Source organism: Barbus barbus (genome assembly GCF_936440315.1).
Source record: "Barbus barbus genome assembly, chromosome: 11".
Taxonomy (NCBI): Eukaryota; Metazoa; Chordata; class Actinopteri; order Cypriniformes; family Cyprinidae; genus Barbus; species Barbus barbus.
This window is the reverse complement of record NC_136739.1, coordinates 11619690-11634147: the sequence shown is the minus strand read 5'-3', so window position 1 is coordinate 11634147 and position 14458 is coordinate 11619690. Positions and strand designations below refer to the sequence as shown.

The window sequence follows — 14458 nt, the reverse complement described above, 5'->3', positions numbered from 1 at the left end:
GGAGCGGACTACTTCTTTCTCATTTCTCGTTGGCAGTATGTCAAGCTGCCACAATCGCTCAACATGTTGACGTAACTCTTTTGTAGGTGAAAGGAATGTGGTGTGGAGGCATGAGCTTATGTTTGAGGGTTGCTGGAGAAAGGTTGTTGGTCCTTGAACTGTCCAGCCAAGCAGTGTGTGTACTGCTATAGGGCTACCAAGCGGACCCATACGGATTGGGCAGTTTGGTGTCATCAGCTGCGGATAATCTGATCCTATGAGCAGCAGAGGCTATAATTTAGTGAAGCTTTGTAAAGGAATGTCCCTGAGGTGTCCATATTTCCTCTTCAACGCGTCCACTGGACAAGACTACTCAGCGAGATTAAGATCTGCAACTATGAAAGCATTCTGAATCTGGTGTTTTACATTTAGGTGTGACAGACCTGATACCTCAAAGAAGACGGTGGTTCCTCTCAGTTGAACAAGATCATATCTTATTGTTCGAAGAGCCAACACTTCCAAATGCAGATGTTTAACTGCTGCAGGTAGCATGATTGTTTTTTCAAACCCGTCGTCCAACACTGCATGAGTGTCCAGAAACCTTTTGCCACTGCGAAGTCTCACTGGGACTATTGCAGCATGACTCCTGATCAGCAAGAAAGTCAAAGTGAAGTGACATACGGCCAAGTATGGTGACCCATACTCAGAATTCATGCTCTACATTTATCCCGTCCAACGTGCACACACACAGCAGTGAACACACACACACCGTGAACACACACTCGGAGCAGTGGGCAGCCATTTATGCTGCGGCGCCCAGGGAGCAGTTGGGGGTTCGTGCCTTGCTCAAGGGCACCTCAGTCGTGGTATTGAGAGTGGAGAGAGCGCTGTACATGTGATCGGTTCATGTGTTTGAACTGAGGCAATACAGTTATCGACACATTGAAGAGCCACAAAACGGTATTTATTGTTTGAATTTCTTTTAAAATGACTCAATTTAAAAGCTGAGAGTCCCGAGACCTTGTTTCATATAAGCAGTAATCTTCTCTGTCGGTGTGTTGTCAGTTTCCTCTTTGCTCTGCGATGTGTTTTTCACTGCGTAAGAACATGTGTAGTCTGAGAGTGTTTGTAACATGGCAACAGTAACTATTGGTGGTTAATAAAAAATATAGCAGCCAAAAGCCTGTGAAAGAGAGTGAAAGACACTTATGTGCAAAAATAAAAGCCTAACTTTTCTTTAAGCGAAGTTGCTGCTGTTGTTTTTCTTCCGGTGACCTCAAACCATGCCTTGCTCTTTCATTGGCTGAAGCTCGTCACGACACCTGACACCACGTGATGTTGAGTCGGCCGACCGGTCTAGATATTTGGCATGCTAGATATTTGTTTGGCATCTGCGAGGTGTCGGCGATGCGTCAGCGTGCCTCTTTGATGCATCGTTGTGTAGTTCACACATAAAGATTGCGGAGCGCCGATCACCCCCTGATTTTCCCCCGATTACAGCCCGACCTGTCGTTAACTTGCAAATCGGGCTTAAAATCCTGTAGTGTGAACTAGCCTTTAGTGTGCTATATCTTTTCTAACTGATCCGACTTATGGTTTTCATAAAAATTAAGATAAAAAAATCATAAAAATCTCATAGACTTACATTGACGGAATGTTCCGATGAGCCAAGACTATTCAAAGTCCAACTGTCAAAATTCAATCTATCTATCATCTGACAGACTGTATTGCCTTAAGCTTGTAAAACTACTTTAAACTATCTCATACTGAAAACCATCAAACTTAAAACTTTTTCAAACTTTCTGGTCCGGCTTTCTCAAGCCAACTTAAAGTTTGTCGAGACAAACTTTTTTATCTAGTTTGTATTTACAGTATCTCACAGAAGTGAGTACACCCCTCACATTTTTTGTAAATATTTTATTATATATTTTTATGTGACAACACTATAGAAATGACACTTTGCTACAATGTAAAGTCGTGAGTGTACAGCCTGTCAATGCTCAGACCATACGCCGCACACTGCATCAAATTGGTCTGCATGGCTGTCGTCTCAGAAGGAAGCCTCTTCTAAAGATGATGCACAAGAAAGCCCGCAAGCAGTTTGCTGAAGACAAGCAGACTAAGGACATGGATTACTGAAACCATGTCCTGTGGTCTGATGAGACCAAGATAAACTTATTTGGTTCAGATGGTGTCAAGCGTGTGTGGCGGCAACCAGGTGAGGAGTACAAAGAAAAGTGTGTCTTGCCTATAGTCAAGCATGGTGGTGGGAGTGTCATGGTCTGGGGCTGCATGAGTGCTGCTTGCACTAGGGAGCTACAGTTCATTGACCATGAATGCCAACATGTACTGTGACATACTGAAGCAGAGACTGGGCTGCAGGGAAGTATTCCAACATGATAACGACCCCAAACACACCTACAAGACTACCACTGCCTTGCTAAAGAAGCTGAGGGTAAAGGTGATGGACTGACCAAGCATGTCTCCAGACCTAAACCCTATTGAGCATCTGTGGGGCATCTTCAAACGGAAGGTGGAGGAGCGCAAGGTCTCTAAAATCCACCAGCTCTGTGATATCGTCATGGAGGAGTGGAAGAGGACTAAAGTGGCATCCTGTGAAGCTCTGGGGAACTCCATGCCCAAGAGGGTTAAGGCAGTGGAAAATAATGGCGGCCACACAAAATATTGACACTTTGGGCCCAATTTGGACATTTTAACTTAGGGGTGTACTCACTTTTGTGGCCAGCGGTTTAGACATTAATGGCTATGTGTTGAGTTATTTTGAGGGGACAGCAAATGTACACTGTTATACAAGCTGTACACTCACTACTACATTGTAGCAAAGTGTCATTTCTTCAGTGTTGTCACATGAAAAGGTATAATAAAATATTTACAAAAATGTGAGGGGTGTACTCACTGCTGTGAGATACTGTATTTAACAAAATGTGTTTTTGGCCAGAAAATTAACTATTTGGCTAACTGTCAAATGTAGGTGTGTTGCTGTTTTATGAGTTTAGAAAAAGTACTTTAAGTATTGGTAAACGCTTGTTAGCAATTGAAAAAACAAACAAACTGTAGTATCATGTATACATGTCTGCTAAAGCCATGCACGGGATTTTAATATATACTGCTTAATTTACGACTTAAAATAGTATCGAAAATCTGAAAAACATTTGTTGCAGAATGCTGAACACATTTACAATTTATTATTGTTTCAGTTTATATAGAGGTCTATGTTGTGGATGAAAATTTTGATATTCATGTAGACGAGCCACGCCTGCTACCTACTTTATGGATATCTGTGAAACATTAGCTTGTTTTGGGCCATATTTACCTATAATTTAGTGCTGCTCACTCACAAGTTTGTATACCAACTGAATTTTAAAGCTGTGTAAAGGACTTAAGCTTTTAACTATTAAACCCTGTAACTATTAACTATTTGAACTCACTTGATTAAATAATTTCTTTAAAATGTGAGCAAATCGCTCAAACCTTTGGTGCTGCAGTCGTCCACCAGAATGATCTCTTTGAGCAGTTGTGGAGGAGACCTGTTGAGCACACTGTGCACCGAACGCAGCAGAGTGGACCAAACCTCGTCCACAAAACAGAAGATCACGCTGGTACTGGGCAGGTCATCATGAACAAGGTTTTCTGAACATCTAAACAACAGAGGATATGGAGGTGTTACACATACCTTGCCAAAACAGAAAATTTGCCATGACCTGCAGAACTACAACAAAAATAATCTATGGTTCAATCTCACATTTGAGGTCTGGTGTCTCATTTTAGTTCTGCTGGTCATTTCGTGCACTATAGGTATCTGCTCACTCAGGAATACGTTAAAAAATCCTTCACTCCAGCTTCTTCGACTCTCCAGTTCTTTATCTCTGGGAACTCTTGCAGGCTGTCCAAACTGTCCCACCGCCCTGGGATCTCTGGGCCTGTCTGTCACATCAAGGGCCATAACCTTATGATGCCCTCCTGACCTCCTCCCCGCACACTTGTAGACTGCGGTATTTGTAATGCCTCCTCTGCTGGGTCCTGAGCCCTCAGTTCCCTTGGTTTTTGAATAATATCTGTTTTCGTTTTGTTGAAAGTATTTCCATGTTTCTCTGAATTTTCAATTATGTTCTCCGGCTTATCGCCCTCTGCTGGTTTCAGCAATTCATTACTCAAGTTCTTTTGTAAACCCACATCTACATGTACTGTACTTCATTATGTGGCATCACTACTGTATCATTAATATGATGTACTTTCTTCACACTGTTTTCTTTGAGCGCAGGAGGATGCGTTTTCTCCTGGATAACAGGCAGTGCTTTAGTAAGTAAATGTACTTTAACATCTAGATTTGCATCTGTCTGTCCATTAAAAGCAGCTTTTATTTTGTTTATCTTTGTGGTTATATTCTTCACTCTGCCATTAATAACAGTTTTTGTCTTGTTTATTTTTTCAGGGATGCTAATAATTGTTCCCTTTACAAGTGAGTTCACAATAAGATTCACTTTACTTTGATTAATTACCTCATTTTGTTTCACAAAAGACTTGTCAGCCATAGACATTGGATTGAAATGTTTGTCTTGTTTTAACTCAGCTTGATTGTCTGGCCTTGCCATTGGCCTCTTTCTGTAAACCTTATCAACTTTCCTTTCAAACCTGATGCTGTTTTTCAAAAACTCCTTTTTGTCTATGTTTACTTTTTGCATCGGGTGTTTGAGCACATCCTCTACATTGTCTTTTCTTCTTCCCTGTTTTAGTACAATCTATCTCTCTTTCAGATCCTGATTCACATCACTGATGGATACCCGCAATGCTGCGATGTCAAAAAGGAGCCAGATTACAGACGCGATAAACACAAAAGCCAAGACCCTCCCACTGCCCCTTAAATAATTCCTAAGTTTCATCATTTTAGTACTATGAATTATTCTCAAGTCTTTTCAGTTCACGCTCAGTTCGGTTCTGAAAGAGAGTGATTCCACACTCTATAGTGTGACTTTCTGAATGTTAAAAAAAAGTCGGAAACAAATTAGAAACAGATATGACTTCTGTTAAGTATGTTGGCTAAGAAGGGACAAACGCAGTGGGTTAAAATGGAATCAGTTTTAACAACAAAGCAGAGAATCTGCGAACGTTGCACGAAATGACCAGCAGAACTAAAATGAAACCACTCTATCGCTATGGTTACAAGCGTTATTTAAACTATCGCGATAATAAAAACGGGATTAGATTGTGGTTTACTCACAGACGATGTTCATTACCCTCACGACTGCTGTAAATAGACGATTTAAGGGCACACAACTTGTTAGTGAATGCTGTTAATGCCAAACACTGAGTGTCTGAATGTAACTACAGAAGGGCATCCCGAACTAAAAAACGACTGCGTGGCAACATCTGCCGTAGCCTATGACCGAAACTAAACTCTGTTGTCCTGCCAAACTTTCGTGGTTTTACACTTAAAGACATATTAGCAAAATATATTCATATTAGAGCTTTCGTTTCAAATGACACTCTGAAATAGTCGTGTTAAAGTTCCTTGATGAGAGGCGTGCTGCTCCGGTCCTTTCAAATGAATGTTTTCTGCACTCATTTCGATATTCCGAGAGATTCACCTCGACAGTTCTCTGATACTTCTGAGCACACACACACAGTTGTGTTCATGTCTTCCACTGTGTTTTAGACATCCTACTTTAAATCCGCAGTTCCTGCTGGCGTTTTGAACATCAGACCTGCCCTGTTTTACACGTACCCACACTTAGCCTATGTGACGACATGTCAATATTTAGAGCGATAATTTGGACGCACTAAGAAATGAATTCCCGATCAGGGTGTGGCTAGAGTTAAACACACATTTAAAGCTAGTCTTTAGGATGGGGGAACAGTTTGTCCAACTTTTGACTCTCAGTAAATACCATGGAAGTTGCTGGATGATCATTCAGTTCCATATTTTTCATAGTGCCACACCATTGCCATATGACACCTTACCTGTACCATGGCACTGCCACAGTAATTTTTTGAAGAGTATGTAAAGTGGAACATTTTAAGATATTTATATTCGTGTAGTCTGTTGAAAGATTGTAAAGACTGGTATTTAGATCAAGTCTGGTTTAACCTGTTTTATTGCAATAGGCCTACCTGACTGCCTTGTCTGTTTGTTCCTCTAAAATAGACTTTAAACCATACAGTACAGGTGTACACACACAATCTGTAAGGAGAAACAAAAGAATGCTGTAGTTTAGATGAAATGTCATTTATTTATTTATTTATGTGAGCCTAGATAATATAAATAAAAAGTAAACAGTAATAAAAAGTAAATAAACAAGAAATGTTATTGGAAACACAATAAAAACATTTAATGCAATTGCTTGTTTTTTTATGTTAGATTATATGGATTTCTATGTCTTCTGTCATGGCAGATTTAATCACTGTTTAAAAAACTCTACAGCTACACACTACAGCTATACCCTGTGACAGTAAATACAACTAACTTGTGATACAATACAAAAGACCTGAAACTTCTCAGTTACATATGTAACCCTCATTCCCTGAAGGAGGAAATAGAGACGTCGCGTCGATGACCGATGAATTGGGAATCTCGGTAGAGCTTTCCTGTTGCTCAAATAGTAGAGCATGGCGCTAGCAACGCCAAGATCATGGGTTCGATTCCCAGGGAAAGCAAGAGCTGATAAAATGTAGAAACTGTAACTCGAATTGTAAGTCGCTTTGGATAAAAGCGTCTGCTAAATGCATACATGTAAATGTAGAGGCCAATCTACTTCGAGTGTAAACTAAACATATTGGCACGTGATGATTGCATCCAGCTGCTGCTGATTGCAGCACGTATAAATAGGCAACAGATGCAACGCATGTTTTTTACTTGATGACTGACGAATTGGGGATCCCTACCAAAGCCCCTCTGGGTCACTACATACGGCACCCAGCCTCCAACCGGTTTTCATGGAGACATTGAGTGAAGGCCTGGCGCCAGACGCTCCGCCACGTCTGGCTGTCGAGGGTGATGGAGGAGCTTGACAGGGTCTGCAAAGGAACTCTGTAAAAACTCTGTCAAATTTGTGACATAGCAAGCCGACACTAGCCGGGGCCTCTCGGTGCTTCTACCCGTTTGAGGCTCAACATTATGGCTTTAGAATCTAGTGAACGCGTTGGGGGTCGCCCAGCCCGCAGCTCTATAAATATCTGTTAGTGAGGCGCCACAACCAGTGCCCAGGAGGATGAAACACTCCTGGTAGAGTGAGTTTGCAACCTGAGCGGGCAGGGCACACCCTGTGCCTGATAAGACAGGTCAACGGCATCCACTATCCAGTGGGCCATCCTCTGCTTGGAGATGGCATTCCCCTTCTGATGACCTCTATAACAGACAAAGAGCTGTTCTGAGGTCTTGAAGCTTTGTGTTCGGTCCACATACAATCTTAGAGCACAGATGGGATATAGCAAAGATAGGACTGAGTTTGCCTCCTCTGGGAGCAGTGCTTGCAGGTTCACTACGTGACTCCTGAAGGGAGCAGCCTGGGGTCAGCAAAGGCACCGGTGGGAGCACTTGCATATTTTACAGATGACAGAGAAAATAACTTAAAATGCTCTGTCACTTTTGATTGGACACATAAAAGTAATATATCACTTGAATCTGTAAAGGGTCTACTTTTGTTTGTGTATGCTCATCATATCAACAAAGCTTTGTGCTTTTGTAAAATCACTTGGCGATGAGCAGATTGAGGCGCTGTGGCCGGTGGGTGGGTGGAGGCAGCAGCTGCCCACCAGGGCAGGATGCGTTTGATCACTTCAGTCTGCTTTTGTGCAGCCGAGAACTGCTGGGCAAAGTTCTCGACTGCGTCACTGAAGAGGCCAGCATGGGACAAGGGGGCATTGAGGAACCGAACTTTGTCGACGTCCACAGCCAGAGATTGCTCTCCTGGACCACAAGTGTGAACATCGCACGACCCGGAGGACTTGTGGTGACCTTTGTCATTTGAGGCACAAGGTCAATGCGGTTCAGAGTTCTTTCAGAACCTCTGGGTCGTGACCACACTCGTGCAGGTCCTCCAGTGCTTTAGCCTGCAGTAACACCATAGCGTGTAGGGTGGAGACAGCTTCTCCACAGGCTGCATAAGCACTGCCTGGTTAGACCATATGAGTACCTACAGGCCCGGGAGGGAAGGCATGGTTTGCCCCGCCACTTGGAGGCAGTATTAGGACACAACTGCATCGCTACTGACTGCTCCACCGGGAGGACCTCTGTATACCCCCTTGCTGTACCATTGTCGAGAGTGGTGAGGGAAGAGGAGCCAGCAGGCCGGTTTCTGGCAGTAAAAGGTGCCATCCACAACCTGGTGAGCTCCTCATGCACATCCAGAAAGAAAGGCACCGGGGCGGGGCACCCAGAGAAACCAATCATCCAACCTCGAGGGATCGGGACACTGTGGAATTTTCCACTTGAGCCCTACTCTTTCGGCGGCCCAGGAAAGCATAGCCGTCATCTCTGGATCCGATTCAGGCATTGCCACTGTCCCGGAGGGTGGCAGCGCAGCCGAATCCTCCTCTCCAGAGAGCTCCGTCTCGCCCTCTGATGCAGCGATCGACATCCGCTCGTCAGGGAGGAGCCCCAAAGGATATGGCTGGTATGCTCCTTTTAGAGGGCCCAGCATGTTCCTTGGACAACTCGACTGGCTGCGGAGTGCTAGAGGAGTGATGGTCCCTCGAAGGTTGGTTCCTCAGAGGGGTCACCGCCACTGTCATCCTCAGACTACCCAAAGTTGTCTTTTCCTGACTTCTGCCAGGAAAAGAAACAGATTGAGGCAGAGGCACCGGGGAAGTCATGGCCTAATGGTTAGAGAGTCAATCTAAAGGTTGCGAGTTCGAGTCTCACGTCCAGCAGGAATTGTAGGTACAGCGCTCTCTCCACCTCTCTCCTCTCCAATACCATGACTGAGGTGCCCTTGAGCAAGACACCGAACCCCCAACTGCTCCCCGGGCGCCACAGCATAAATGGCTGCCCACTGCTCCGGGTGTGTGTTCACTGCTGTGTGTGTGCACTATGGATGGGTTAAATGCAGAGCACAAATTCTGATTATGGGTAACCATACTTGGCCACATGACACGTCACTTTCATTTTGAGGAATCAGAGCCCGGTCCGCAACTCTGAAATGGTCATTTTCCCACAATGAATATATTCATCCACGAACGCATGCCAAATGCCCAGGCACGTGAAGCAGCGATCGTGACCATCACCCGGTAACAACCACATCCAGAAAAGCATGGGTGGAACGGTCAATAATGTAAAATGACAAGTGTGTCAATAATAGTGTGTCAATAATGTAAAATGACAAGATTAAACACTAAATTTTCAGTTAAAGGCATTTCATTATTGAATTCAGTGATGTCATCTTCCAGCTCAGTTCAGTTTGCAATCAGGTCGACGATATCGCTGGAAATTAGGTGTCTTCAACTAAGCAAGCCAGAGGCGACAGCGGCAAGGAACCAAGACTCCATCGGTGACAGAATGGAGAAAAAAACCTTGGGAGAAACCAGTTATATATGACCACGATATGAAAATTTTTATTTCATGACATCTAATTCTCATTACATATACAGTATATATATATATATATATATATATATATATATATATATATATATATACACACACATACACACACACACACACGTACATATTATTTTTTTATATAAAAATAAAGAAGCAAATTACAAACCATAAGTCAAATACAGTAGATGCAAATCAAATATTAAATGAACTCGTTTTTCTAATTCAGTAGGTTTAACATGTATACATTTATTTAACCTTTATTTTATCTTTTGTTGTTTGATTAACATTAAAGTGGTCCTATTGCTCTTTTACAAAGTCTTGATTTTGTTTTGGGGTGTACTAGAACATGCTCTCATGTTTGGTGGTTCGAAAATCACATTATTTTTCACATAATTTACAATATTACAATACCTTTCTCCCCAGCCTGTCACAAACGGCTTGATTAGTTCCAGGTTTGACGAAGGCCCGCCTTTGAAATGTGGTGTGATTGGTTAGCTGTCCCAGTGCGTTGTGATTGACGAACAGCTTAGATGGCGTTTCAGTACTGCACCACCCCTTGCCAAAGCAGCAAGTTCATCAATATTGCCATATCAGTTTGAGCCGGATTCAGACCCCGAGAATATTGAACAAGAGGATCGCGCAGAACCTTTGCACACACGGATATTGCAAGACATATTAAAGTGGTAAGTGGTTATTGTTTTTTATCATATTAAAATCATGTTTTAAATAGGATGTCAACAACAGCTTAAAAATAACTGCATTTACTATGTACAGATCAGTGGTGGACGAAGTACACAAATCAAGTACTTGAGTAAAAGTACAGATACGTATTATAAAATATTACTCCAGTAAAAGTAGGCTACTGCTTTTTCAATTTTACTCAAGTGAAAGTACAAAAGTACTCAATTTTTTATGTACTTAAGTAAAAAAGTACTGATAGATAGATTTATTTTGCAATTTTATAAACTACTTGATTTAATTTTATATTAACGCATATTTTTACAATCCTACTGCTCAAAATACCTGGGATTTTCCCAAAATAACCACTATATGGAGTCAAGATATATATTTTGTTGTTGATATGGCCTATGTTGATGAGAGTGATGTAGTAATGTTCACTATGAACCTTACATTGTAATGAACCTGAGAGAAAACTGATCTGACCATCTAATTTTCACCAGTAAGAAAAAAAATGTTTTAAAGCTTGTTGTTTTGCAGAATGTCACATATGACACGAGAATAAGGCCTGAAGTTAGGAAGAACATTTAAAGGAAAATATAACTATATTTTCATAATGATTTTTTTTTCTTCTCAAACCTTGTCTGTGGTGTAAAAACCCCCCTGGCCAAATGCCCCCAGAGGGCATCACTTCACACTTTGATACTGTAGTTGCCATGTTCTGTTCCCTCAGATGGAATCTATCTAGGTGGTTGAATAAAAATATTTGGACTTTATATTTAAAAATTTCCTCAACTTGGCACCAGCAAGCTTGCTAGCTAGACAGTTAGCATCAGCTAACAATATTTACTTATTTTCAGTATGGTTATGAATAAACATTCATATCTGTCTACTCGGCTAGTTGATCGAAACAATATAAAAATGTATACTGTTGATAAACAATATAAAACATAGGGCTAGATGTAGCATTTTAATAAACTGCTAACGTTACAGCAGCAGGAAATATGAACGTGCATCAGTTATTTTATTTAATCTTTGTTATTTTAATGTTTCATTTTTTGACCTAAAACATAGAGACACTGTCATTGATCTGTTTGCATTCAAGCATTTCAGTGGGCTTAAATAGATCACCCTTTACAGAAGATTTGACGTAAATATGATTTTCAGTTACAATAATGAATCCTAAAATTCGACATTAGTAACTTACTTTTAGCAGCATCAGTTGCGCGCGCGGGCGCTCACAAGATCTCCAGTGTTTACTTGTGAGTTCAGTTCACTGGAGACTCGCTCTAAACGGATCGTTTGAATCAGTGAGTTGTCGACTCGAGAACAGCTGCAATTGGATCATTCCAATTCGTGAATGAATCGTTTGTTGCGATTTGCGAACCGATTTAACAGGTTCATTAAAAAGAATCAGTTTGTTCATGAATCAGACACAGCTTCTGCATCTCGGAGCTCGTGATATATTTTAAGGAGTAACGATGTGTTTTATGAAATGTAGTGAAGTAAAAAGTACGATCTTATGCTTTGGAATGTAGTGAAGTAAAAGTAAAAGTTATTCAAAATAAAACTACTCCAGTAAAGTACAGATACTTGAAAAATGTACTTAAGTAGGTACTTCGTTACTGGCCACCACTGGTACAGATAAGTGCAACGGTAATATGTATTATGTTTATTGTTCTTTAATTCTAAGATTATAACATGAATTGCAGTGAAACTGTAATACAGTTGAATTTATGCCAAAGTCCCACAGACTTACACTATTTGTGGTGGCATATGCAAATTAATTCTCTGCCAGCAGGAGGCGCTGTTGGAGTGGTAGAGAGCAAGGTTTCCGTGGTAATGCTGTACACAAAGCAGCGCTCTGCTCACAAACGCTGCTTTATCAGACATTACATGCAAGATGAAATGAAAATGACATCCAAAATTTTCTAAAGACAGTCGGTTTCCTTCAGAAATACAGTGATATAAAAATACCCGCACCAGGTTTCGATTTTGAAACATGCAATGCTCAACCAAGCGTTCTACCCACCTGCCAACCATTTTAATTTCCGAGAGAGAGAGCCGAGAGACTCTGTTGTGTCATTCAGCATGATTCCGCCTATCTATCTCGCCTTCACAAACTGCAAGTTAATCGATGACGAATTGTGATTGGATGGTAATTTTGTTCTACGACGAGCTTGGTTACCTTCGATTAGGCTGTTCTCGGGTGACAGAACACTTCTACTGCTTGCGCTGATCACCCAGTAGTAAAGAAATTTTGCAATACAGGACAAAACATGACTTTTTTTCAAAATAAGTCGTGACTAAAAATATAGCTGAAATACTGGACTGTTCCGGGAAAATCGGGATGTCTGGTCTGGTCACCCTACTAAGACGAGACAAAGACGAGATGAAAATAAGGTCAATAAACCATAACTATTACTATATCTACATGCAGTTTCGTTGACTAAATAAGATGAGACTAAAATGTATTCCAAAAAATTAAAACCTCTTTAATTTCGTCAAAAAAGGAGACAAAATGTTATTGCGGACTACACAACGCTACTACGCGAGCTTTCATGAAAGCGGATGCCAGATATAAAAAGTTCAAGTACCCAAATCAGAGCTTTGCTGTTACAAGGATACATTTTCTATTTTGCTTATTTTAAGAAATCTGGCAATGCGTGCACACGCGCTCACTCCTCATTGTGGAAGCGCCGCCGCCGATGATCTGAAAACACTAGTCTCAGCCTCCCTCAGATGTCACACCCACGGAACGTTGACTAAACGTCTGATGCATATGGCACACGAAAGTGGAAACACTTCAGGAGTTCCAAAGTTGTTGTCGGATTGTTTGAATTATAGAGGATTTCCGGGAGACATGTGTGTTGCGTTCTTTAACGTTCCGCCTGGAAACAATGCTGTCACGCCAAACTCCCTCACGAAAGAAGAAAGCCGTCGTGTTTACAACTGTGACAACAAACGCTTATCAGGATCAAATAAACGCTGGATTTTCAAAAGTATGTGAAATATTTAAAGTTCACGGCATAGAATCTTTAAAATACGTCCGAGAGTTTTACACAAAAACAGTTATTGTGGTGACATTTCCAGGCCCCGAAACGTGATGCTTAACGAAATTAACTGTGATTGGTTGTTTGACATGTCGGTCAAACGGTCTTATGGGCGGGCCTTGGCCAATGAAAGCTACCATAGATTCCAAACCTTCAGCCGTCAGTCTGGCTACGCTTGACTACGAAAACACTGACAAACAAGCTGGAGTTTACCGATCTAAATGAAAGCGTCACTCAGCCGGTCTGTGTTCTGTCATGAGATCTCGACTATATTGTTTGCTGAATAAATGCACTCACTCAACTGCTGTTGTTTTAGTAGAGAAACAAATGCTATTGCAATTTGGAATTATAGTGGAATTACTTGGAATTTAACGGTTATAATATTTTTTTGTTTGTTTTAATAGTTTTCATTATGTAGTCAGAGAGATTGCACAAGTCTTTGGTATTAATTTATATAATAAAAGCCTATAATAAATCAGTACACTAAATCAGGTAAAATACACCATGAGTCCACATTCTACTGAATTGTGCTTACTGGTGAAGTGCAGTACCTGAAATGCAAAAGTAAATTTCTCAAATGACAACAATCATTACAATGAATTTTATCAGTTTAACCATTATACAGCATGATGAAAATGTGACTGGGATTTGACTAAAACTGTCACGTATCCGGTCCATGAACTTCCGTTCACTCACCACCAGAGGTTACCCGCTCACCGCATGGACTCTTGCACTATACCACTGTTGCACTTCACCATTGGACTACAATTCCCATCATCCATTGCACTGACGACACACAGCTGTCACCAATCTCACAATGCTCTGAGTCACAATTGATCTTCGTGAGTCAAGCCAAGCCACAGTTGATCATCGTGAGTCAAGCCAAGCCACAGTTGATCGTCGTGAGTCAAGCCAAGTCACCGTTGATCTTCCAGAATCTCTTCTCGTCACAGCTGGTCATCCAGAGTCGCACCACGTCACAGCTGGTCATCCAGAGTCGCGCCACGTCACAATTAATCTTCACAAGGCAAGTCATGTCTCCACCGACCCTCCAGAGTCGCTTCACATCTCAGCTGACCCTTCAGAGTCTCTTCACATCACCGCAGACCATCCAGAACCACGTCACATCACAGCTGATCATCCAGAGCCTTGTGATGTCCTGTCCGTCACACCCAGATATTTAGGGTCAGTG

The 14458-nt window shown here is 41.6% G+C and overlaps 1 pseudogene across 1 annotated transcript in view; it reads right to left on the bottom strand.

The window, feature by feature from the left end:
- The window catches only part of LOC306877112 (polypeptide N-acetylgalactosaminyltransferase 5-like), a 30661-nt pseudogene extending 25781 nt beyond the window's left edge, over positions 1–4880 (bottom strand). The window contains exons 1-2 of the transcript in view: positions 3743–4880; positions 3472–3638 (exon numbers count right to left, since the gene is read on the bottom strand). The product of the transcript in view is annotated as a polypeptide N-acetylgalactosaminyltransferase 5-like (transcript). The remainder of the gene's footprint in view (positions 1–3471; positions 3639–3742) is intronic.
- Positions 4881–14458: the final 9578 nt, after the last annotated feature.